This window comes from Rousettus aegyptiacus, unplaced genomic scaffold, assembly GCF_014176215.1.
Source record: "Rousettus aegyptiacus isolate mRouAeg1 unplaced genomic scaffold, mRouAeg1.p scaffold_m13_p_3, whole genome shotgun sequence".
Classification (NCBI taxonomy): domain Eukaryota; kingdom Metazoa; phylum Chordata; class Mammalia; order Chiroptera; family Pteropodidae; genus Rousettus; species Rousettus aegyptiacus.
This window is the reverse complement of record NW_023416306.1, coordinates 23,075,714-23,101,009: the sequence shown is the minus strand read 5'-3', so window position 1 is coordinate 23,101,009 and position 25,296 is coordinate 23,075,714. Positions and strand designations below refer to the sequence as shown.

The following is a 25,296-nucleotide window of genomic DNA, read 5'->3' as shown; positions in this document are numbered from 1 at the left end:
AACACCAGCTTACAGGCCACCCTGCTCAGTCCAGCAATGTCTGGGCTCCTGCAATATGCCTCAGCTTCATCCAGCAAATCACCACCTCTGACAGAGCTGATGCCAATTTCCCAGCCCATCCTGGATGTCAGTCAAGGTTCTAAGTAAAGGAGACATGGCCCCTGGCTGCCTTGGAAGAGCTCAGCCTTAGGATAGGTTGGGGTGGGAGGCGGCAACACCATGAGTCCCAAAATGGGTCATGAGTGGCTAATTAGTGAGTGGATAAGTGTGGTTTGGGGGAAAGAGTGGGGTTTCATAGAAGTGGAGTTATTTTAGCAGAGTTTTAAATAGTAAATAGAAACTGACCAGGCAGGAAAGGAAGTGAAAAGGAAATCACTTTCTTGGACCTTACCCTGTGCCAATGAATGCGTAAAGAGCATTTTGGGCAAAGAGAAGAGCTGGTTCAAAGCCTTAGAAATGTGAAAATGCATGATATATTTACAGAAGTGAACTACGTGTAGATAATGTTTAGTGCAATGTGCGAGTTGTCAAAAGATAAAGCTAGAAAGGCAAATTGGAACTGAAAAGTCCTCAATATTTACACATAGGTCTGAAAAGATATATGTCAATGTGTTAACATTGGTTATGTTGATGAAGATTCTGGTGAGTTTTGTTTTTACTTTAGGTATCTATATTTTCTTCTCCTTTCTTTTATTCTTTGCCAACAAAAAGAAAAGAGGCTGCTGAGTTGGATGTGTCTGAAAACTGTCTTAGAAAGTGTGCGCTTGATTCTGCAGGCACTGGGGAGCCACTGAAAATTCTTAAGGGAAAGATCGAGGTAGCCAGGTGTCAGCCATCAAGAGCTGCTTAGGTGGGAGACCCTCGGTGGCTCACTTCATTTCTCTTTCCCAGGGACTGTCTTCTTTGGGCCACCTGCAGACCAAGAAGTCAAGCCTATAGGATTAAATCTCTCAGTCCATGAAGTGGGAGGCCACCAGTCATGCGCAGAGAGGCACAGTCAATGTGAGTGCACTTCTCTGCCCATACAGAGCTCCCCAAAACTTGACAGCAGGCACAAACCAACCTGGCTCTGCCCCAAGCACAAACATAAGGGGGGAAAAAAGGACAGGTGGCAAAGCATTCACAAAAACTAAGAAAAAAAAAGGCATATTTTTTTCCTACAATGTAGGAGCTTTTATTACTAGAAAATAAAATCCTGTCTGAGCAAATGCCAGGAAAACGATTAAGGGCTCAATTTAGACTGGGAGGCTTGGCTGGGCACTGCTGAGCAGAGAGCTAAACAATATCAGCCCCACTCTCTGTGCATATCACGTTTGAGGTGAGCACCCCAAGCCCCAGTCAGGCCTCTCACTGCCAGTTTTGCAGAATTACAGTTAAGCTTTGGCCACTTGGTTTCAGTTAAAAGGATTGTGTGGAAGGAAGGATGAAAGGCTCTTACGTGCAGACCAGCTACTGCATCTGAGGACTGGGAAGAAATGCAGCCACAATGGTGCCAGACCCAGCAGAAACACTTCTTCCCTGTGGTTCTCAGGCTCCCCAGCCTGACCCAAGAGCATGAGATGGTGGAGGAGCACGGGCTGGTTTTGGAGTCAGACAGGCCTGGATTGGAGTCCTCATTCTACTTTCCATGGGGCCTTTAGGCAAGATTTCAATTTCTCCCAGCCCCAGTGTCTTCATCTATAAAGTGGAGATAATAATTTATAGAATTATTATAGTGATAAAATGACCAAATATATATAAAAGCACCAATAAAGTAGGCACTTTCTTCTTTTCCCTTTTTCTCTAGGGCCTCCTAAGTCAAAGAATCACAGTGCAGTTGGAAAAGCATAAGATTAGAGGTTGGAAAACTAGTTTTCCAGTTCTTGTTCAGCTACTAATAACCTGTGATGGCCCCGAGCAAGTCACAGTCTTTCTGGGGCTTGCTTTCTCCCACTGAAGGATGTGGGTCTTGGATTAAATAATCTCTAAGGGCCATTTTTATCTCTTTCAATATTAATCATAATAATTACTACTATTAAGCAGTTGCTATGTGCCAGGCATGTTGCTCAACAATGCATATCCATTATCTTATCAAGTATTATTATCTCTATTTTACAAGTAAAGAAAATATGGTTTACAGGAGTTTAGGAATTTGTCCCAGATTGCACAGCTAGTAAAGACAGGCCAGGAGGTATTTTGCCCTGATTTACTTTTTTAAAACTAATTAATGTATCTCCAGGGTTCCAACTCCTTTTGCTCAACAGGTAATAAAATCCAACCATTCTGCAGGTTCTAGGTCAGGTTTAAACAGCTACCAATTCTTAGAACTATACCTAGGGGTTCAGGCCTGAGAAATACTGATCCACTTTTAGCAGTATGAAACAGGCCCCACAGCGAGAGCATCTTATATCAGGATGTGGGAAAGAAGCACTGCAAATGGCTGTTCCTGAGGCTCTCAATCAGGCCAGAGAGAAGGCACTGAAGACCCAGGGAGCCAGGCAGACAGGCAGTTATCAGCCAAGTGAGCAAGCAGTCAGTGCCAAGGTCAGTACAGCAAGGCTGGCAAAGACCACTCAGCAGTCAAATGAGAGTTTAAGAAGAGATGCCGGCCCTTTTGGACTATGCCACTGTGAAGTAAGTGTGCAAGAGGGAACAATATGACTTGGCAGCCAGCTGCTATCCCTGGGGACACAAGGCCCGAGTGTGACTGACAACAAGGAGACCCAGAAAAAAAATATTAAAGCCCAGCACTCGTGGCCAGGCCATGGAGCCCAGGGCTAAGTGAACTGTTACTAAGCCCTATATCAGTTGTCTATTGCTCTATGACAAACCTCCCTAACACTTAGTGGTTTAAAGCAACAAAGATTATTTCTCACAATTTTGTGAGTTGATTAGGCTCAGATGGGCAGTTCTTCAGCTCCATGTAGTGTCAGCTGGATTCACTCATGTCACTACAGTCACCTAAGAACTCGGCTGAAGCTAGAACATCAAAAATGGTTTCATTCACATATCTGGCAGTGGGTGCTGGCTTTCTGCTGGGACTCCTCAATTCTTTGTTTAAAATCTGAAACTGAAATTTTAAAAATAGTATCATTGACAATTCCAAAACACGAAATACTTAAGAATAAGCTAAAGAGTAGAAAACACTGATGAAAGAAATTTTAAGAGTTAACTACATGGAAAAATACACCATGTTGATAGATGGGAAGACTCAATATTGTTAATATGTCCATTATCCTCAAATTGATCTCTAGGTCAATGGAAATCCCAACATTGTCCCAATCAAGGGAGCAAGTTTTATAAACTGATAGTTATAAGCAAGATATTTATAAACTGATTCACAAAAAGGCAAAGGAACTAGAATAGCCAACCCAACTTTGAAAAAGAATACCAAGTAAATATTTAAACAATCTCTAGTATATCCATACAATGAAATACTATTAAATAATAAAAATGAACGAAAGATTGAAATACACAACAACTTGTATGAAACTCAAAGGCATTCATTATTCTAAGTGAAACAAGATAAATTCAAATTTTATATACTGTATGATTCCATTTATATGTCATTTTGAAAGAGGCAAAAATATAGGAACTTGATATAATCAAGACCGCATGGTACTGGGAATAGGATAGATAGAGAGATATAGATCATTAGAACTCAATAGGAAGGTCAGGAAAAAAACACATATGGTCAACTGATTTTTAATAGAGGTACAAAAGCAATTAGATTTTAAAAAGGAGACTTTTTAACAAATGGTGCCAAAACAATTAGATATCACCTGACACCTTCCACAAAATTTAACAAAGTGAATTATATATATAAACGTAAAATGTAAAATTAGAAAACTTTTAGAAAAAAACATAGGAGAAAATATTTGTGACCTTAGGCAAAGAGTTTTTAGTAGGACAATAAAGTTAAAATGGGGGCTGGCGCCATAGTGTAGTGGTTAGCACGTCTGCTTTACACGCAGAAGGTCCTGGGTTCCCACCTCAGGTGGAGCCACGGACCATACCACGTGTGCACCAGGGTGTGCCAGGGTGTGCCAGGCTCCTGGCAAGACTGTGGGAGGAGACGCTCCACCTTCAGAGATCCAGCTCTTAAGGGGAAACAGCAACATCCATAGGTCAGGAGTGGAAGGGGGGGCGGGAATTAAAGAGTGGAAAATAAATTAAAATGATGATAAACTGGACTTAAAAATTAAAATTCTTGCTCTATTAGAGACATTCTTATGTCATTCTGGAAAAGGTTCAGGGAGTTTTGGGGAAAAACTGTTTATATTCTGATTGTGTTAATGGTTACATGTCTGTATACTTATTAAAAATCAGAAAACCATACAACAACAACAAAGTAAATTTCACTGTATGGATGTTTAAAAAATAAATAACATATATAAAATTCAGCCCAAAAAATACTAAGTCAATATTCCTTCAGACCCATAGAGAGGATACTAAGTACTGTCCCCCTAGCAAACAAACATTTTTAAATGTTCAACCTCCCTGTTAATAAAAAATGAACATTTAATCAAAGTAATGCCATTTTGCCTCTCCATTATATATATTTAAAACTCCTTATAATACCTACTACTGACAAAGGCATGATAAATGGGCAGTCAAATTCAATGAGTAAGCCTGTGAATCCATGCATTCTTTTTTAAAAAATTGAAGTATAATTGATATATAACATTATATTAATTTCAGGTGTCCAACAAAATGATTTGATATTTGTATATATTGCAAAATGATCACCAAAATAAGTCTAGTTAACATCTGTCATCGTAGTTACAAAAATACTTTTTTTTTTGTAATGAGAACTTTTAATATCTACTGTCTTAGCAACTTTCAAATATGCAACACAGTATTATTAACTATAGTCACCACGCTGTAATTGGTACATCCTTTTTGGAAGGCAATATGGTAGTTTGTATTAAGAGCCTTAAAAGTGTTTTTACCCATTGAAAAAGTAAAGTTACTTCTAGGAATCAATCCTCAGGAAATAATCAGAGATTCTGATGCGTATCATTATCTTTTCTTCATTAAAACGTTGTCTCCCTCATCATAAGAACAGATGTGCAGTGGGTCCTAAACAAACCTTGCCTGCTACCTGGATGGCAAAAGATTTCCATAAACATCTGCTTTCAGCCAGGAGCCTAGTAGGAAGAGAAGCCTTCTACCACCTGAGCCTATTTGGTCAGGATGCTGCCTTCAGTATAGCAGCATTCAATGGCTGTCTACACTCACTGTGAATGACTACAGTGGTTATATCCACTGTAATGAATTAGCTAGTGATGCCCCAGCCATGCCCATAGTGACAGCAGGGGTGCTCATCCGGACTGCCTCAGGAAAAACAAATCTGGGAGACCAGATGGGAGACAATCAAAGAAGCAAGAGAGTCAGTTCAGTAGACTCTAGGAAAGCCAAAGAATTTGGGATGAGAGGACACTAAGATGCCAAAGACTCTGGCATAGGACACGGGGACTAGGCCTTGTCTCTAGACTCTACCATTGACACCCATGCCTTAATAACAATGACTCTCTTTAATCTCAGCTAATGTTCCATTAATCTCCTTGCTCTGTGTTTCCTGGACCCTGCAATTCCATTTCCCTGCTCTGACTGAGTACCTGCCTGTTTATATAACAGCCCTGTTTATATAAGGGCCCTAGTCCTCCAGGGACCCTTCCGTCTTGCTACCCAGGATCTCTCCTGTGCTCCAGTCTCTTCCAGCACCCAGCCTACCCACCATCTACCCCATGTACACCTCTCACACTTCCTCAAAGGTTTTTAGGAGGCTTGCTTGATGGGACTAAGTTATTAAGGAAGCAAGGACTCTTTCCATAATAGAGTCTCTTAGTTGGAGAACATAACTTTGTATGCTGACTCTAACAGCAGCAGTGACCATTCCCAACATTTATTGAGTAATCACCCACTGTGTGCTAGGTGCTGTGCCAAATGTTCTACATTCATTATAAATCATTACAATTTAATTCACACAGCAACACTATGGAGGAAAGTACTGGTATTATCGGTCCGATTTTACACATAAGGAATCAAGAGCTCAGAAAGGAATTTTCCCCAGATAATAGGGCTAATAAGCAAACTGAAGACTTAATTTTGAATTCATTCATTTAAGAAGTATTAATAGAGTATCTACCATGTACAGACACTGCCATGCTAGGCACAGGGGCTACAGGGTAAACAAGACAGATCTAGTCCTTGCCCTCAAGAAACTCACTGTCTAGTTAGATTAGGTAAACCCCTATAGCTGCCCTAATTGGCCATGGAAAAAGGATTCAAAGCCATGTCTTCTATACCAAATCTCAACCATATATCATAATACTTTCTGCCTTTCTCTCACTGGAAACAGTCCCTCTGTGAGAAACATGAAGTCCTAAAAGTTCTCAGGCTGGTCAGCTACATATCTGTATGACTAGGTGTTGATGTTGAGTAAACACTGTGTATCAGAGAGAGTACATGGGACCTTTCTAAAGACTTTGCTCAAATGTTACTTTCTCAATGAAGCCACTTTAACCACTTGTCTCCTTTTGGCACTGTCAATCCATCTTTCCCTGCTCACTTTTCCCATCATACTCATCATTTATTTTATAAAATAATACTTATGCCTATTGTTTGGTATGTGTTTTCTCACACTTTAATTCAAACTCCCCAAGGGAAGAGAATCCTAACTTGTTTGTTCACTGAGATATCCTTAGTGCCTAGATAGCCTGGCACATAGAAAGTACCTAGTAAGGATTTTTTTGTGTGAATCAATGAAGGTGGAGATTATGTACAGGTTTAGCAGACAAGTGGTGCTAATTAGACAGTAGCTAGGACAGAAAAAGAAGAATTGAGCAGGGTTTCCTATCAGTAGGATGAGATTTAACCTCCTGGCTGTCAAGAGAGGTGTGCTACAAGAACCGGAAGAGAATGCTCAACAGCTTGGGAACCAGAAGACCCCGCAGGAAGTAGAGTGGTTATGCTTCTCTGTGCTCAGAAGCATATCAGCTACAGAGATCTGATAGCCAGAAAGCCAGGATGGATCAGGAAGTGTACAGCCATCTGTGCTCTGCAAGAACCCAGGGATTTAGGGGGTCTGTTGAGCAGTCAGGGGTTGATGATCAAAGCAGACAAAGGCTGAAATCCAGGAAGTCTGGGAGGACAAGATATCCATCCACCAAAACACAGAGAAGATCCTAATTCTGAAGCAAGGATTATGGGAGCCAAGGTTTCTTTCAAGTTTTCACTCAGGAGATGTGTATTCCTTAGGGCTACAGGACTGAGCAGGGAAGAAGGTATAGTTTAATGATATGCTACAACTAGAAAGAGCTGATCGTGTATATCTCTTCCCAACTTCAAATTTAGTGCCCTGTAGCATTAAATTGGCCATGCTTGAAGTATTAACAACACATAAATGGGCAAATGCTATAAAATAGGGATTCTTTGCTTGTTTGTTAAGTAGCTGATTGTTAAACATTTACCAGCACACTCATGGTGTAGTTTATTATGGAACTAAGTCTCCCAGGGTGAGGGCAGGGGGAGCGGGGAGGGCTCTGTTCTTGGCTGGAAGAAGGGAGTAGAACTTAACCTAAGTACTTAGGTTAAGGCATACTCCTTGTCCCCTTAGGTAAGGGCGGATAGAGCAAGAAGCTGACTTAACAGAGCCCTTCTCTGGGGTTTTCCTGTACACTATAGAATTCACAGACCAATTCTTCTTCTTAAATTTGGAAGCCAGGGACTCATGGAACTTATTTATTCATTTATTCGTTCATGTAACAAATCCTAACAGAGGACTTACCATGTGTCAAGCTAGCACTAGACCACAGAGGTGACAAGACAGATTTGTTCTTATGGCTCAAGGTTCAAATATGGCTTGTGGCCTCTTTTAATACAATAATCCTTAATTCAAGTTATGCATGGTTTTTATATTTTTAAAGGCTTGTGAAGAATGAAAAAGGGGAAGAGGAGCAGTAAGAGGAAGAACAGAGACATGTGTGGCCTGCAAAGCCTAAAATATTTACTACTTGGCCCTTTCCAAAAATGTTTGCCAACCTTTTGTCTAGCGGCAGAGATAAACTTTACTCCTTTACAGCTGCCTTAACCAACCATTAAAAGGGCAAGGTTTGAGCCAGGACTTGGCCTGAGGAAAGAACAAGTAAAGAAGGCAATGTTGACAGTTACAAGGACTGAGGCAGGATATTTTCTGGGCCACAGCTCAGTGTTAGCCAGTTAGAAATGTGTATTTGCAAATATTTGGCTGGGACTAACACATAAAAGTTGAGGGCAAGGAGAGGACAGATTGGGGGTTAACCCAAGAACACAGGAGGGAACCAAGTCAGAGACCCTTCCTGCAGTGAATAGTGAAAGTGGAGAACAATAACAGCTAATGCTTCTAGAACAAGTGCTATCCACCACATGCTGTTTCAAGCATATTTTTCATATTAACACATTTTAACCTTCCAATAGCCCTATGAGGTTGGTCCTATTATTGTTTCCATTTGACAGATGAAGAAACTGAGGCACATAGAGGCGAAGTAACTTGCCAACAGTCTCACAGCTAATAAGTAATAAAGCTAAGATTTAATATCAGATAATCTGATTTTAGAATCCATGTTCTTAACCACTACACTAAACTCTCTCTCAGACAGACTGGTGGGGGAAGGAAGGAAAGCTGGTGGAAACAAAGAATGGGAAAGTGTGGTGATAAGCTGCATCCAAACCTAAAGAACAAGTAAGGAAAAGCAGGTCCAGGCCACAGTCAGAGGCAACAGCAAGCATTTTCCAAACCCCTTGACATTCATGGCTGAGCTTTCTCTGTGCCAGGCTCTGTGCTACATGCAGAAAGTAGAGAGACAAGTCAGACTTCCATCTACAGGGAAGGCAGTCACCAGTAAACAGGGTGGAGTAAGTCCTATATAGCAGCGGCCCCCAACCTTTATGGCACCAGGGACCAGTGTTCCTATGAGAATCTAATGCCTGATGATCTGAGGTGGAGTTGAGGCAGTGATGCTAGCGCTAGGGAGTAGCTGCAAATACACATGAAGCTTTGCTTGCTCACGCACTGTTCAACTCCTGCTGTGCAGCCCAGTTCCTAACAGGCCACGGAATGGTTCCTCACAGGCCATGGACTGGTACTGGTCCACAGCCCAGGGGTTGGGGATCCCTGCTATATAGCATTATCGGTACCCAGCAGAGAAAGAAGTTCCACCCTAAAGAGAGCTGTACCAGTAAGCTTAGAACCTGATGCCAAAGAGAGATATGGAGCTTGAGCTGCCTAGTGTCACCTTGTGGACCACCTCCAGAAAAGGTCACCAAAAGAGGAGAAGGGGCTTGAAGGACAGGTCGAGGGACCACTGGAGAGGCCAACAAACATCAATGTGTCAGAAGAGGGAAACAGAGGCATAAATTCTGAAGCAAGTGGTGGGTCAAAAGCATAGTGCTACTAAAAATGGAGGTGGGGGAAGCAGCTGGGGAGCCCAAATTAACCAGAAGAAAACAGAATGGAGCAAGCAGAGATGCAACAAGGGGACTTTAGCATGTCTGGGTCTTCATATCTTGCCGCCTTCCCTACCTCACAGCTTTATCTCTAATCTTATGTCCTAATGACTGACTCCACCAGCCTTATAAATGGGAAATTGCTGACTTTAGTGCCCCCAGTTCTAGGGAAGAGAAGTCCAGAGTTAGGCTTTTTATGCTAATAATCCTTCTACTCCCTGCCGCTCAGCTGACCTTCTCAGGATGAGCTAATAGCCTTCCTCTAAAAGGAATAGTATCAGGCTCCTTTTCTTACACATATTTCTCCCCAGAAACATTCCATCCAGAGTTTAAGGATGCTGGTGACCTGGCAGTGTTAGTGACTTCACCATTTTCCCTCTGGGAAATGAAGTGACTCAGCAATCATTAAGACCAAGATAACAGTACAAGCTGTCAGCAGTTCTTTGCGGGGCAGAGAAATGTCAGGATTGTTGGATGTCTGAATAGAGCTGGAGGTCATGGGGTTAATGGAGGAGGAAAAAATGACAATATAAAGAGTTGCAGGCTAGTCAAATCACGAGGGAGCCACTCTCAATAAAGACTTGTTGACTTTGCTCTAACAATAGGAAAGGTGGTGTGCTAAACCTTCCTCTATCCTGGCTTCCGGCATGCTAATCAACATGCCTGTACTGAGCAATACTGTGCACATTGCTACCATGCTTTTGGACACACATGAAAATGTATGCCCAGAACTCCTCCTGGGAACCCTTCACCTACCCCTATCCACATGGCATCTTCTTACATGGCCTTGTCTTCCCCCACAGGTTTGGTTAGTCAGGGGTGGGCACTTAACCCACATTAGGCCAATTAGAGTCCTTTCTTGGTATTCTCCCAACTGGAATAACAGTATTGGTCTCTCTTTGGTAGCGGAAATTGAAGGATGGAAACTCTAGGAACTTTTAGTAGCTACATGTATAACCATGTGAAGCAAGGCTGTCTATAGGAGAGAAGATTAAAATGCAAACAGAAGCAGAAGTTAGGGAGATAAAAAAGAGTCTTGGCAGCATCCAAGTCTAGGTACTCACTTGTTACTGAGGCCAAGTTGTAGCCATGCTTCCTGCAGTTTAGTTATTAGAATGGTTACTGGATTCCATTAGAAAGTAAATTTATAATTTTAACCTAAGCTACTTCCAACCTGAGCTTCTTCTACTTGGTTTTAAACGTGGACTTCTGGTGGCACTGACTGTGCAGTGGCATGAAAAAAGTAGAGTTCTCCAGAAAGCCCCCAGAGAATTCCTTGCTTTGCTCTCTTAAAGAGAGTGCCAGTGTGCAGTGGCAATCAGTCCCCAGCCCAGGCAGACCACACCAAGGTCAACATGAGAGGACCAAGACGGCCACCACCTTCTTTCTTATGCTTATTCACACTTCACTGCCCCTCTTTTTGTTCTAGCATCTCTCTAGCTGCTCACTTGCTCAGCCACTCCAATCTTCTTGGTCCGTTTCTCTGGATTCCAACTCACTGCTTCATTCCTGGCTATTCTTTCCCTTTTAGAATGTCTTCCAAGTATTCAAACCCTCCAGCAAGCAACCTAAATTTGCCCTGCCCCTCAGCATCAAAGGCTGAGCCAAGTTAAGCATAATCAATTAGTAAATCTTAAATGGCACATTGTAGACTAGAACTACCATGGGAGGTCAGAAAATGGAAAAATTAGTGTGGGGTCATATAGAACAAATGGCCTTGACTTTGGAGAGATGGAAAGAATATTGAGATCTGGAAATAAATAAAGACACCTGAAGCAGAAAAGAAATTGGGGACAAGAGGACTATTGAGAAGAAATGAGCTTGACTGAAACAAGTGCTAACAGAAAGGGACCAGCATTAGGTAAATCTGAAAGACAAAATGGGGTCAGATTACACAAGGTCTTAACAATAAGGCACAGGAGGTTAGAATTGATATGTATGCAGGTATCAGTGTAGGTTTTTTATCAGAGAAAAGAGAAAAATGATATTTTAGCTATGTATTTTTCATATAGGATGACAGAGAATCTCTCTGGTTTACAAAGAAGATAAGACAAGGGGATAATGCTTATTCTCACCACTAAAAGCATTCTTAACTTTCCTAAAGGATTCATTAGTGGTCATTTTGAGACTTTTCGTTATTGAGGTACTGTTCAATATAGAAATTTAGAGAATACAGACAAGTTCTCTCAAAGCTTCACACACAAAATAAGCATTGTTATATCTATATATATATATATATCCTCCAAGAATGATTTATAATACACATATACTAATAAAAATAGATTTATGTTAATAAATAAATATAACTCTTCTCTCACTTAGCAATATTTTCCACTGGTTGTTTTTGAGTGCTGAATCCCACTATTATATTTTAAATATTTGACTCACAAAAAAATGAATTTTCATGTACCTTTTTAAGAATGTTATTCTATAGCTCAGATCAACATTTCCCTAAATTTGTTCTACAAAAGAGAGCTATAAGATATTCTGCCCCAAATAAGGGGGTTATGTTTAGCAGAGGCCACATCCCTTATGGAAATCAGAGGTTCTTAGGTGTCCTACAATGAAATGATCAAAGCTAAATGAAGTTTGCTTCAGGAAATACCTTCTCAATGAAAATTCAAAGATATCGATGTAATTCTAATTGAAATTAATGTATTAAGAAAGAGAGAGTTCACAGCACAATCTTGGTCAAAATATCCTACACTCAAGGAAATCATCAAGTAAAGCTCCACTTTCTGGGACAGTAGTGATCGCGCCATCACGGAATGAGGCCAGTAGTGGCCATTTGGCCACTCATAAGAACATAGAGACCAGAATTCAAGCATCTGCTTAAATATGGATATGGAATTGTTAAGACTGTGAACTTTAAGAACATTAAAAAACCTTCTTTCAGGTCCAGTCACTCATTTGCCCACCTCAAGCAAGCCATTTCTCCTCTCCAAGTCCGTCTCTTCACCATGAAGTGAAGCATCTTTCTAACTCTGGGCCACAATTCCTGAACCCCTAAGGTCCCATCCAACAGTGACGTATTCATACCCTCCTAGTCTCTTGGTCTCCTAACTTCCACAGCATTACCGAGGACCGCTATTCTTTCTCTTTGTTGAGGAAGAAATGGTATAAGCAAACAAAATCAAGAGTTTCTTGTGTATGCACACAAAGCATGAACTAAACAGCAGGAAAACACAGAAAGTAGGTGAAAGGTGAAGTTGTTTTGCTGAATTGGTGTCAGAGGTTGGAGTACAAATCCACAGGGGAGATGAGAGCTCCACAAATGCTAACACTTGCTCTGAAAAATCTGTTCACAGGACTTCCACCCCAGCAGCCCAGCCTCCGGTACTCCAGCTGGTTTCTTCTGAAAGGCTTAGAGGCAAGGAAGGTCTTTTTTTTCTCTCTCTCTTTTGTCTTTTGTCCAGGAAAACAAATAAAAGACTTAAAAAGAATTTTTTTTTTTAACTGAGGCTCATCAGAAAGAGATCTTCCTTCTTCCGTAGAAAAGAACCTGCTGTTCCAATGCAGTTCCAGGGCCCCATAGATTTGGTTTCTCTGAAGTCCAATAGGGGTCTTGTTTTGAGTGCACCTTAGAGCACAAAGAAACCAATACCATGCCCCTTTCTTCCAGGTGTTGAACAAGAATAAGGGGAAGCTAAAGGGGATTGTATCTGGGATACTGTGCAATGTGGAATAAGATATCTGAGTGGTGGTCACTTCTTGAGGTGACCTTCCACCCATCCTCTAGGCAAAATATCACAAATATCAATTAAACCTGAATCTAATTAAATCTGAGAAAGGCACAGAGCTGATTTTCTGGCTTAACCCAACACCCCTGAGGACAGGCCCTATATTCTGAAATCCTCAGGGCTCCTCACTGGCTGCAGAACCATGACCCACACTGGTACTTAAATGAAGTAGACAAATTCAGCAAGTAATCTAATATTTCTGGTGTAGTGCCTGAGGTCTAGCGTTTCCTTGATCCTGTATCTCTCTCCATAAAGGCTACCACTTGAATCTACTGCAAGGTTAGCTGATTCAGTCACCATAATATCCTTAGGTCCACTTTAGAGAGAACCTATCATGCTAGTGCTACTTACAGTGCCTAAGGCAGAGAATGGGTCTTTCCAAAAGCCTCGAGAACTAGTCGAAGGACTGTTCTTGTATCTCTAGTAAGCACTTATAGTTTTAACAGAATTTCATCTAAGACGTTACCTGCTTTGAAGGTTGTAAGGAAGATGTATAGCCCTCAGCCAGCTGTAAACTCCAAAGGTAGGAGACAAACTCAGCCCAGGACTTTCCTGGTTTTAGCACTAAAAGTCCTATGTCCCAGGAAACCCCACAGTGCCAGGCAAACCAGGACACTGGTCACCCTACATAGCTACCAAATGAAAATACCAATTGCTGAATGCCAAATTATCTTGAGTTGGCGAAAAATATCATTTCCCTTAAAATAGCTTCTACAGTCTTAAGTTTCTAAAAAGGACTAAAGGAAAAATGAGATCTAGAACCTTGCTACTTAAAGTGTGGTTCAGATCTACAACATCTACATCCCTCTGGAGGTTGTTACAAATGCAGAGTCTTAGACCATACCTCAGATCTACCGAATTAAAATCTACGAGTTAGCAAAGCCTCCGAGTGAGACTTGCACAGGGCTCCATGTACGTTAAAGTCAGAGGTGCACTACCTAAAGAAAGATATCTTAGAGAGTGATTTTAGCTAAGTCTTGAAGTCATTAGGAATGAGTCAGGAGAAGGAGGTATCAGAAGGCACCAGGAAACAAGGTCACAAAGGCATAGAAGATAGCGATGTGTTCATTCACAGGAGTCATTTGTTGTTTCTAGGTGTGAGAGATGGGAAATAACCTGGGAAGGCAGGTTGGGGAGAGATTATGGGAACTGTTGAACATCAGACTGAAATACTAGCCCTGTATCTTCCCTGCTTTCTCTCTCAAGGCTCAGTCAGCTACTAAATTTTATTTTTTGAAAGCTAGAGCCCCTCCCTGCCCTAGACTCACATAGTGCTAGCTGAAGGAGGTGGGGAGGCAGGGAAAGGCAGCAGGCCCAGGAAAACCCTCCCCAGGGCTGCATTCAGGTTCAGGCTCTTTTCCCCAGGGAGCTTTGAAGGGTTAGAGCCCTGGGTCTTTAGCTTAGGAAACTCATTCTCTGACAGAGAAGGCATTTAAGGGATGGAAAGCAAGGATCTCTCTTTTGAAATGAAAAGTTAACGAAATGAAGCAAAATGAGAAGTCTCCAGCAATACCTCTTTCATTCTGAGATATAATATGGAGTGCTGTTTACTTAACCATTTTGTGCCTTGGTTTTCTAAACCACGCAATAGGAAAACCTGAGTACCAGCCTCATAGGCTGTAAAGATTCAATGAATTAAGGCATGCAAAGCTCTTAGAATAGTACCTAAATCCTACCAGGAGCTCCCTAGAAGGTACTGCCTTGAATTAAACAACTGTCTTTGTCATAATGTGGAGCTGGAGATAAGACTTGCTGGATGAGGAGCTGAAGTATGGCAGTCAGCCTCGAAAGGGCCGGCACTCAGCCTCAAAAGGGCCGTCTTCATAGATGTTGGCATTTGTAAATACGTCACTCTCTGCTACTTAACATGGTCATCACAGGATGAACTGAGGCTGTGTACACTGGTCAGTGGATGATCAGAGAAGCAGAACCACAACAAGTGATAAAGAATAAAGGATTTATTATAGCAGTTAGACCTTAAGCTAAATTGGCACAGTACAAAGCCACTAAACTGTGTCTTTCTAGAATGGCTAGTCAACTTGAGAATTTCACCAAAAACTCTTATTCCATATAGTAAAGGCCAGGAGGCCTCTCCGGAAAATCTTTCCTACAGTCACTCCCTCTTGGGGGTATACTACATGCTGCCCTTTGGACACATCTATAATTGAACCTGTATCACTTGTGTTCCAACTATTTGTGTCTGTCTCCTCCCTGGACTCTGTAAGCCCCGTCAGGCCAGAAGCTGTTTCGTCTATTCCCATCTCCAGCTCCTGGCATGGCTCCTATCATATGTGAAGTCAGCTCATGTGAAATCACTGCTGTTTTATCATCTTTGATCCACAAAAAAGATTGTAATTTCATAAATTTCAGAATATTAGGAACATTGGTCAAATGTTTGCCAAATAAATGAACACAAGACAGCCAAATCCCCACAAATTTTGGTTAAGCATCAAAGAAAGAAAGTACTTTTGTGAGCCTCAGGCTCCTTAATACATACCTCAATTATCTTTGCACTCTTGAATGTGCAAGTGCCAATGAGCAATCTTCAACAGGTAACACACACAGGTTTTGTACCATTTTCATGTTTCTGGAGGTTGGCAGTGTCTCCACACAGAATATGAGTGATTTTTCAAGGGGTAAAATACACAGTTTTCTGTACTGTTATAATGTTTTCAGAGGTTGGCATAATCTCCAAACAGCCGATAAGTGGCAGACTGCGAGATGGATGAGATCAATGTCTCAGATGGCCAGTGTCCAAGATGGCTCAGAAAGCAGCTGCCGAACTCCACTTGACTCTCAGTCCCAGCGTTGCAGGATAGCAAGGAGCCTCAGAGGTCATAGATCTCAACCATACATCACTTGGCACTGAAAATTAACAGATGCAAAATCACTTTTTTAAAAAATCAAGACATGTCAATGAAAAGAAGTTTAAAAAAATAAAAGGAAAGCAAGAAAGGAAGGAGGTAGCTGGTACACTCTTTAGCACTAGGCAGGTACACCTGCCAAACACAGCCTTTGGTTTCACTTCATCCAGCTGTGGGAAGACTAAAATTGTGAAGTTTGTCAGGCTCCACCATCAAAATGGACCCCAGTGGCCACCATTTGAAGTTGCAGAGAGGCCTGAGTTTGGAGAGGTTGTTCTGAAGCTTCAAAAGGGACAAAGCTCGAGAGAAATGTTATCCATGCAGATGTGCTCCTGCCTGGGCCCAGCCCTGAGATTCCCTGGGTTCTGGCCCTCCTTTCCCTCTCCCTTCCTACAAACTGGTCCCCAGCTCCTCCTAACCATCCCTGTCCTCTGCTCTTATCTCTTGATGAGCAGACTCTGGACCTCTATCCCAGGTCCTGCCTCTCAGGCCCGCTCAGGTTATAGGGATAGAGGAAGAAAGCTAAGAGGAACTGGTTGCCTTATATAGGCTATGTCACTTCAAATTCACAACATAACGGTGAGAGGTAAGGATTATTAGATTTCTTTTAAAGAGGAAGAGAAGTTAGGTAATCTGCCTAAAGTTACAGAGCTACTAAAAGATAAAAGAGGAACCAAAACCCAAGGCCATATTCTTTATGCTGCACCACCTCTCTTCCCATGCTTACTTTGCATCTTTCCTAGAGTCTCATCTGCATGTTCCCCACCCCTTACATTCATTCCAACTCCATCTTCAACCGATAATTCATCTCTTCATCTCCAGCAACTTCCCCTACTCAGGCTCTGGCCAACTCACAATATCTTCTGACAGAAGAGCTACCCACCATTTAAAATCCAAAAATGAAGTGAGGGCACATCTGATAATACCTCGCCTGCCTTCCATGACCACTCACTCCCCCATAAGAAGGGTCTAAATACCTCATCATGGCAAATGTCATTCACAGTGTGGCCTCTACCAGTCTCTCTAACCTCACTTCTCACCTGGTCTTTCTGTCTTCTCTTTTGTTTACTAGATTTCTGCTACACTAAATCTCTCCTCCAAACAAGCCTACTCTAAGACCAAGAAGCCAACAGGTTGGCCCACAGTATTTATTACAATAAGATAGAGATCTTTTTCTTATCTTGGCATATGGAACTAGAATTTCTTTTTGGGCGAAACCACCCTTACTGAATCTCTAGATGTAGAAGTTGGTGCAGAAGCTGAGATCCTAGGGTTCTAAGTGTGGGTAGTTCTCAGGTTGGGTTTTCAAGAAGTAGATGCTGAGAAGGAATTGGGTGTACAAGACGTGTATTAGGACAACCCAAATGTACATCAATTGATTAATGGATAAGCAAAAATGTAGTACATCTATACTACTTTCTGGACTATTATTTGCCCATGAAAAGAAACAATATACTGATATATGCTAAAATATGGATAAATCTTGAAACCATTATGCTAAGTGAAAGAGGCTAGTCACAAAAGGCCACATATTGTATGATTGCATTTATATCAAACTGTCTATAGAGACAGAAAATACGTTAATGATGGCCAGAAATTGGAAGCAGGGTTAATGGGGAGTGACTGCTAACAGGTAGGGAGTTTCTTTTGGGGCGGGGGTCATGAAAATGTTCTGGAATTAGATAGCAGTAGTGGCTGCACAACTTTGTGAACATACTAAAACCACTGGGTTGTACATTTTTAAAGGATGAATTCTCTGGTATGTATATTATATCTCGTTAAAGTTTTAAAAATATATATTTTTAAACAGATGTTTATTAGAGATCAATATCTGTCAAATGAAGGAGGAGGAAACGGTATTGGTCAGAGAAAGAACCTGAACTGTGATACAAGCCCAACAAAGCCTCAACTAACCAGACTGGTAGCTCCAGAGTGAGAAGTCCTCATCAGAATGTCTCACATGAGGCTGAAATGGCCCAGCCTTTGTACCTCTATCTTGCTCATCATTGGATGTGGGTGACCCAGGAAAGGGTGTGACCTCAGGCAAGGTGGCATCCTGCTGCCAAAGCAGTCTCTGAAGGAGCTGAGAATAGGAGGCTGTCTGCTTCCCCATGCCCTGGAGCTTAGTAACAAGTTCTTAGAAGGGGTCTGGCTGTAAACACCCTAAAGGCCAGTAGGGAAGGCACATGACAGTTGTTTCAGAAAAGAAAGAGATGTTGACAGAAGAAAAAGAAGCAAGTGAAACAGAGCCAGTGAGATGGTAGAAAGCCAACAAGATCCCACTTTATAATTGCTCATGTCTGCATTAAGTTCAAACACAGAGTATAGACCCTTAACATTTTGTCAAATAAGAAATTCTATTCTAACACTCTACCATTTTTGCCTTAAGGCTCTCATTTTTCCCAGCGCTTCAGTTCGCTGAAGCATTTATTCAACTAAATTTCTTTAAAAGTTGTATATGAGAGGAGAGCATCTTTTTTTCCTTCTCTTCATAGACTTGTTAAAGATATTAACATTGAGGTATAATTTATGAATTAGAGTCGACACTAAGCTTAAAAACCTATGAACGGTTATGAACAAGAGGAATGGTGAAAGAAAAAAATGAAAAGAAGTCCACCACCAAACCGAACTGGACTTAATATCAGGTGCTCAGTCTATTAGTTTTTCATAAAAAGCACATCTAGAAAAGCTGCGAGAAAGACTTTATTTCACATATTTCATCTGGTTAAGACAAAAGCAATGGAAAAACAAGTAGGGAAAAATGTAAACCTAGCCATCGAATAATAAAAACATACTTTTGCTAAGGTACTTTCCATATACCATCTCGTTTAACCCTTTCGACAACTCCCTAAAGTAGGGCGATCAAAATTATTGTTATAATCATTATTTTATAGTTGAGTCAACTGATGTTCAAGGTTTCAGTGACTGGCTCAAGTTTACAAAGCAACCAAAGAATGGTACCAGGACTTGCACCCAGGGCTAGAGACCCCAAGTGCAATACTCTTTCTGCGGCTATACCATGCTGTAGCACAACTGCCACCACCTCCCTAGCCTTCTTGGCTAGAGAGGTAGCCAAGAGTGATCAGAAAGAAACTGGCTCAGCTGTTCAAATGCATTTCCCATGAGGCAACCGCCATTTGAGAATTAACTTCTTAGAGGAAGTTTTTCATTAATTAGCATGGCTTTTAGCCAACGAATAGAATGAAGAGAATTACCTTCTAACACACCCCAGAGATGCAAGAACTCGTTTGTGTGTGGTCTTGAAAAAGTTAACTAACAAAACTCCAGATAGGCAACCAGTGACCATTTTTAATTCCAGCTGTGTCAACAAGAGGAACTTTAGACAGCAAGATAGAGGAAGAAATTAATGAATAAAGAGCTTCCGTACAACAGAGTAGCATTCAACCCAGAAGCTCTACTTCCCAACAAAAGTCACAACACTGTGAAATCAAAGGTACTCATGAGCAGTGATGGTGAATATATTTACAGAACTGGGGCAAAGTGATATATCCAGTATTGATATGAATTGTGCAATTAGCAATGAAGAAGAGACAAGATTACCTGGATATAATATATGTTTGAGAAACTGTGACTCAACAAAGGTAAATGGATTTCTTTACTACGGGCTTTCTCAAGAGGTGAACAGCTCACCAGCAATTTAAGAAATGGCGAATTTGAGCAATAAAATATACAATTGGTGTCTTTATAACAACTGCATAGAAAAATTGATCATTCTGGACAACTAGTTAGAGTATTTCAAGTACACGGCTTATCGCCTTCATTTCTCACCCCTGCCACAGCAGGCATGATTAATTAGTCACGGCACACTGCAACATGTGAAAAAAGAAGCACCAGGAGCCACCAACAGACCTTGGTTTGAATTCTGAACCTACGCGTATTTGCTATATAACTTTCAGAAAATTCCTTGACTTCTCTGACCTTCAGTGTCTTCATTAAAAAAAAAGAACAATAATATGTACCTTGTGTTATTATGAGCATGAGGGATTCATTATACAAAGCATAAAATATAGTTCCTTGTTCTTTTTCTATTTATGCCTTTCCTTGTTTCCAGAAGGATTTGAAGTGTTTTTAAAAGCTACCTACAAGGAAGTAAATAAATTTAAAATAAAGAAGTAAAAATTTCAGAGCAAAGGGAAAACAAGAATAATAAAAGAGAGGATAAAAAAGGAGTGAGTTTCAGCATCGCACACATAGTAGGCATAAAATCAAATGATAGTGATAGTCGTCTGTACTAATAACATGAGTCATCATTGCTGTTGTCATTGTCTCTGCCTGAGAAAGTCCATTCATCCTTTGAGCCCCACCTGGGGGCTAGCCCTACCAGATAGTAAACATAATTTATAACCTCAAAAATTAAAACAGTGTGGGAATGGTACATGAATACACAGACCCATAGAACAGAATCGAATGTTTATAAGAAATTTTAGGATATGACAAAGTTGCATATGTATGTGTATAAAGTTTATGATAAAGTTTATTATATGATAAAGTTACAAGATTCTGAAAACCTCAGATACAGATGTAGAAACTAAAGCAATGAGAAGTAATTTTCCAAGTTCACACAGCTAGTAAATTAAACAACTGGGATTTGAATGCAAGCATTCTGATTCCAGAGTCCATTTTACTAACCACTAAATAATTATACCAACTTTAAAAAGCAAAGCAAAGACTAATAAGTATAATATGCTATCTTTGGGATAAAAAGATGGGAGAAAAAACATTATTTATGTTTGCTTATGTATATATACAGGAATTCTGGAAGGACACACAAGAAACTAAGAGCAGTGGTTGGTTTCATTTGTGGAGCATAGAGATAGGCAGAAGAGTAATTGGGGTTGGAGGGAGATATACATATGTGTACATTTATCTTCATATATATATTTGAACTATATGAATATATAACCTGATTAAAAATGAAAATACAAAAACGGAAAAAAAAATTGCTCACCCTGGGCAAGCCTTTTCTAAGCCCCCTTTTAAGCACAGTAAGCTGATCCCTCTTCTATGTTCCTTATCACCTGTGCCTACAATTTTTTCTGGTATAATATTATGTTACCCAGCTTTTATTCATCCTCCACTCCCCTGCTCACCTCGCCCTCAGCCAAACTGCGAACTCTTCGAAAGCAGTGTTGTTTCTTTTACGCTTGTAACCCCAGCACATGGTGCGGTCCCTGATGTGTGGTGAACAGCCAGTACACGGGGAAGTGGAAGTGGGAAAAGAGAAGTGGGGCAGACCAGCCAAGTTTGCGGTCTTAGCAGCGTGGAAAGGGGAATCAACTCAGGCCTTCATTTAACAGTGAGAATTTGAAGAGGAAGTGAGGAAAGAGGAAAATACAGCACCTCTTGCAGAAAAGGTATACCCAGCTCAGCTAAAGCAAGGGGATAAAAAGAGTACTGTGGGCCAGTGCTCATCAGGAGGAAATGGGGAAAGAGAATCCTTAGCTGAAGAAGTGAAAGCTGACAGTGACCTTGGAAGAGCAGGAAATGAACACAAACTGAGACCACAGAAGCAAGACTGAGACCTCAGAAGGGAGGGCTACCAGCTGCTGGGGATTCAACTGAAAACTCTCCACCACTTTGATGACTGAGAATGGCGCAGAGGGCATATGAAAGACTGACGCTGGAGGAGACTCTCACCTTGTAAATGCTGACCGTACATTTGGTCTGTTGCTTTCTATTCATTTAAACTCTTTGCATACATTTACCTGAGGGCTGAAGGGAGATCCATATTGGGTCAGGGATGTATTTTCCTCGGCAGAATACACCCCAGAATCCACAGGCAGGGGTACTGGCCCTTTCCAATCAAACCGCACATGCCACCACCACTCCCACCCCCATACTGTCCCACTCTGCCCCCATCCCCACCCTCCCAAACCCTCTCCCCCATCAAACTGGGCTCCTGTGGATAACTGCATAGCCTTATACCATGACCCACAGGAATATATTTCATTATTCTATTGTTAATCATCGAAATTAAACAGATTCAATAGTCCTTATTTTAAAGATGCATACTGGAATGGTGTAAGTGAAGTGAAACAATGTTTGAGATTTGCTTCGAAAGAATAACAAAATAATATGTAAAAATAAAAAGCTTAGATTGTACAAACAGGGCCCTTAGGAAGAGAATGCACTTTATGTTAAGGGTGCTTCTTCCTAAGAGGTAAGCCAGTTAAATGAAAGAAGTAAACTCCTGGATAAGTATCGAAAGTGTTTATACAAGGAAATTTTATTTCATTGCCTCATCCCTAAGTGACATTAGCAAATATTGCAAAGTAACGAAAGAGGTCATTAGGAAAGAACCAGAAACACCATCTAATGTTATGTGGAAAAAATCTGACATCTTAATTATATTCTGCCACCTAGTGACAAAGGAAATCAAGAGCAGAGAGGGCTGGCCTCCACCACCTGGACACCAGAGTGTGGCCCCATCATTTCAAGACAAGTCTGATCCCACAAGCGTTCGGTGCACGGCGTCCTCTCTCTACTTCTGTTCACAACTCTAGGAGACACTGCGAATATGGTCAACAGCCAAAGGAACTGTTCAATCCGTGGCTGAAAGACTTCACCTGCGGCCAGAAGGTCCACCCTCTGCCGTTCAGCACAGTCCACTGGCCCCTTTGCTATCTCTTGACCTTTGCTAAAGGCTTCGAGCGGAAACACACAGCGAGACTGAAAAGGTGCGCTTAAACTAGGCATTTTAATCCCAAAGTTCCATTGTGAGAAGAGTAAATGCTGTTATCTCCTTCGGTGAAACAGGATAACTTACAAATCTGTGAGATCACATAAGATGATGGGCACAAAACCTACTATTAATCCCCAAATATAAATTGAAGGAGTGTATGTTTTAAAAGCGCATTCAAGTTCAATCGTACCTGGCCTTTGAGATGTTCCTCGTCCAGTGAGCTTCGCCTGACTGAAGGAGCGCCCCATAATGCATTGCGAGGTGGGTAGGGGCGGGGCTAGGGACGGAAGTGGAGCTGTGGCCGCTCTGGCGCTGGGGTCCGTAGGGTTTCTATGCGTGTTACAGAATCCCCGTGATTCCTCAGAGGTGTTCGGGTTCTCGTATCCTTCCATGAGCCGTCTCAGTTCCTTGGCGGAAGATCACTGCTGCTACAACAGTGGCGTTAAAGAAGAAACTTGATCTTGTACAGAAACCCTTCATGGACAAGATTAGAGAATGTAAATCGAAGCGACTGGCATCTTGAGGACCATTCTATATTGGCCCAGAGGATCAGCAAAATCTGAAAAGGGAGGTTTTAAGCTTGACCAGATGTACGTTAAGCCAGACATAAACACATCCAAATTTCAGGATCCCAAATTTGAAAGCATCGAAAAACTCCAGTCCTAAAGAAATAACAAAATTAACATAAAATATAACATAAAATACATAAAATGTGGTTATTTGTTATGTCTGGATTATTTGTACAACTAATTAGTATCAAGCTAAACTTACATTTCACGATTGTTTTTAAAAAGTGCATTAGAAGTTATTCGTCTTAGATTTATTTCTGTCTCTCATCTCATTACCTCCAAAAGATTTAAGGGATTTAAAATAAGAACATACACAGTGAAATTTCAAATTATAAATTAAAGCAGAAACCAAAATCATGAACATACATACATACATACATACATATATAACAGTTACAAGGAAAACCACCGCTGAGATACAGTTCAGTGGTAAGAATCATCTAGGGAGAATTTATTACCAAAATATTGATATTCTAGGACCTTGCTACTCAAATTGTGGTTCTAAGACCAATAGCATCAACATCAGTTGGGAGCTTTTCAGAAATGCAGGATTTCAGGCCCTATACCAGACCTACTGGATCAGAATCTGCCTTTCAACAAGATTCCCAGGTGCCTTGTATGTACATAAAATTTGAGATGGGGCTAAGCTAACAGTCTAAGTCAGGGGTCAGCAAATTACCACCCTGCTTTGTAAATAAAGCACGGCCATGTTCATTCATTTACACATTGTCTGTGGATGCTTTCATACTATAATGGCAGATATAAGTAGTTGCAACAGATATCACATGGTCTGCAAAGGCTAAAATCTGCCTTTTACAGAAAAAGTTTGCCAACCCATGCTCTGTATGAATTACCCAGGGGACAGCATGGCTTTCAGTCTTCCATGAACATCGCTTCCCCCAGTGAACTTCTGATAGGAATTAGAGGTCACACGGTGGTAAAGGTATACAAACTTACTTCGGGGGTGAGTTGTCGGTAAACTGGCAGTCAAAAAAAAAAAAAAAAAGTCCAGACTTGTTATGTTTGCCAAATTGCGTGGTATAAATCAAAGTTTCTCAACCTCAAATGGATTTAGGGTGGGATAATTCTCTGTTATGGGGTGCAGTCCCTTGCGCTGTAGGCTATTGAGCAGCATCTTTGGTTTCTACCCACTAGATGTCAGTAGCAAACCCCCAGTCGTGATAAAATATGTCTCTAGAGATTGCCAAATGTCCCCTAGGGGGCAAAATCACCCTCAGTGAGAAACGCTGGAGTAAATACTCCTATCATGACCATTTCGAGTTACCAACTTGACAAAAATGACCATGAATGTGGAAAGAGACGTCACAGTCTCACAAACCATAGCTAGCGTATCACTGCGCAAGAACATACTAGTATAGGTAGTAACGTTGTTGCCCTATTTTAAAAACTAAGGTACCTGGCCAGGATCTCCACTTGAATCAGAAGTTACTCTTTCTCCACAGAGATGAACCTACAGGCAATTTTTTTTTTTTTTTCCTTTCAGGAAGCAGCTTGGATCCCTCCACACAAAATGATGTTTCACAAAGCATGATTGAGATTATTCTGAATGAGAAAATTTCCAAAGCAGATGTTAACAGTCACCCCCAACGGTTATTAAAAACTCTCAGTAATATGTCAGTAATTCCTGGTGGATTAAGCTTCCCAGTGGATTTGGCAGAATGAATTAGCCCCAAGGAAATTGAATGGCTGAACTCGTTATGTGGATTTGGTTTGTTTTGTTGTGATTGTGATTGGTGTTTTTGTTTTGTTTTGTTATTTATTTAAATTAATTGAATTTGGGGAAATGTCTGCCAGTGATAATGGCATTAGCTCTGGAATTCTTTGCATCAAAAGCACTAACAATGGTCGATTACTCAGAACTAATTACTGAGATCACTCTTAAGCCATGACATTAAAACCATACCATCAGTACCCAAGAGGACACTGACCCT

The 25,296-nt window shown here is 41.1% G+C and overlaps 1 long non-coding RNA gene across 4 annotated transcripts in view; it reads right to left on the bottom strand.

The window, feature by feature from the left end:
* LOC107516405 overlaps nt 1-25,296 on the bottom strand; it is an 86,426-nt gene that overhangs the window by 49,488 nt on the left and 11,642 nt on the right. For 2 of the 4 annotated variants that reach the window (XR_001598288.2, XR_001598287.2), the window contains exons 2-5: nt 22,966-23,437; nt 15,706-16,073; nt 2,856-3,049; nt 1,439-1,677 (exon numbers count right to left, since the gene is read on the bottom strand). This is a non-coding gene — a long non-coding RNA (uncharacterized LOC107516405). The remainder of the gene's footprint in view (nt 1-1,438; nt 1,678-2,855; nt 3,050-15,705; nt 16,074-22,965; nt 23,438-25,296) is intronic. The other 2 variants (XR_001598289.2, XR_001598290.2) reach the window with 2 other exon arrangements.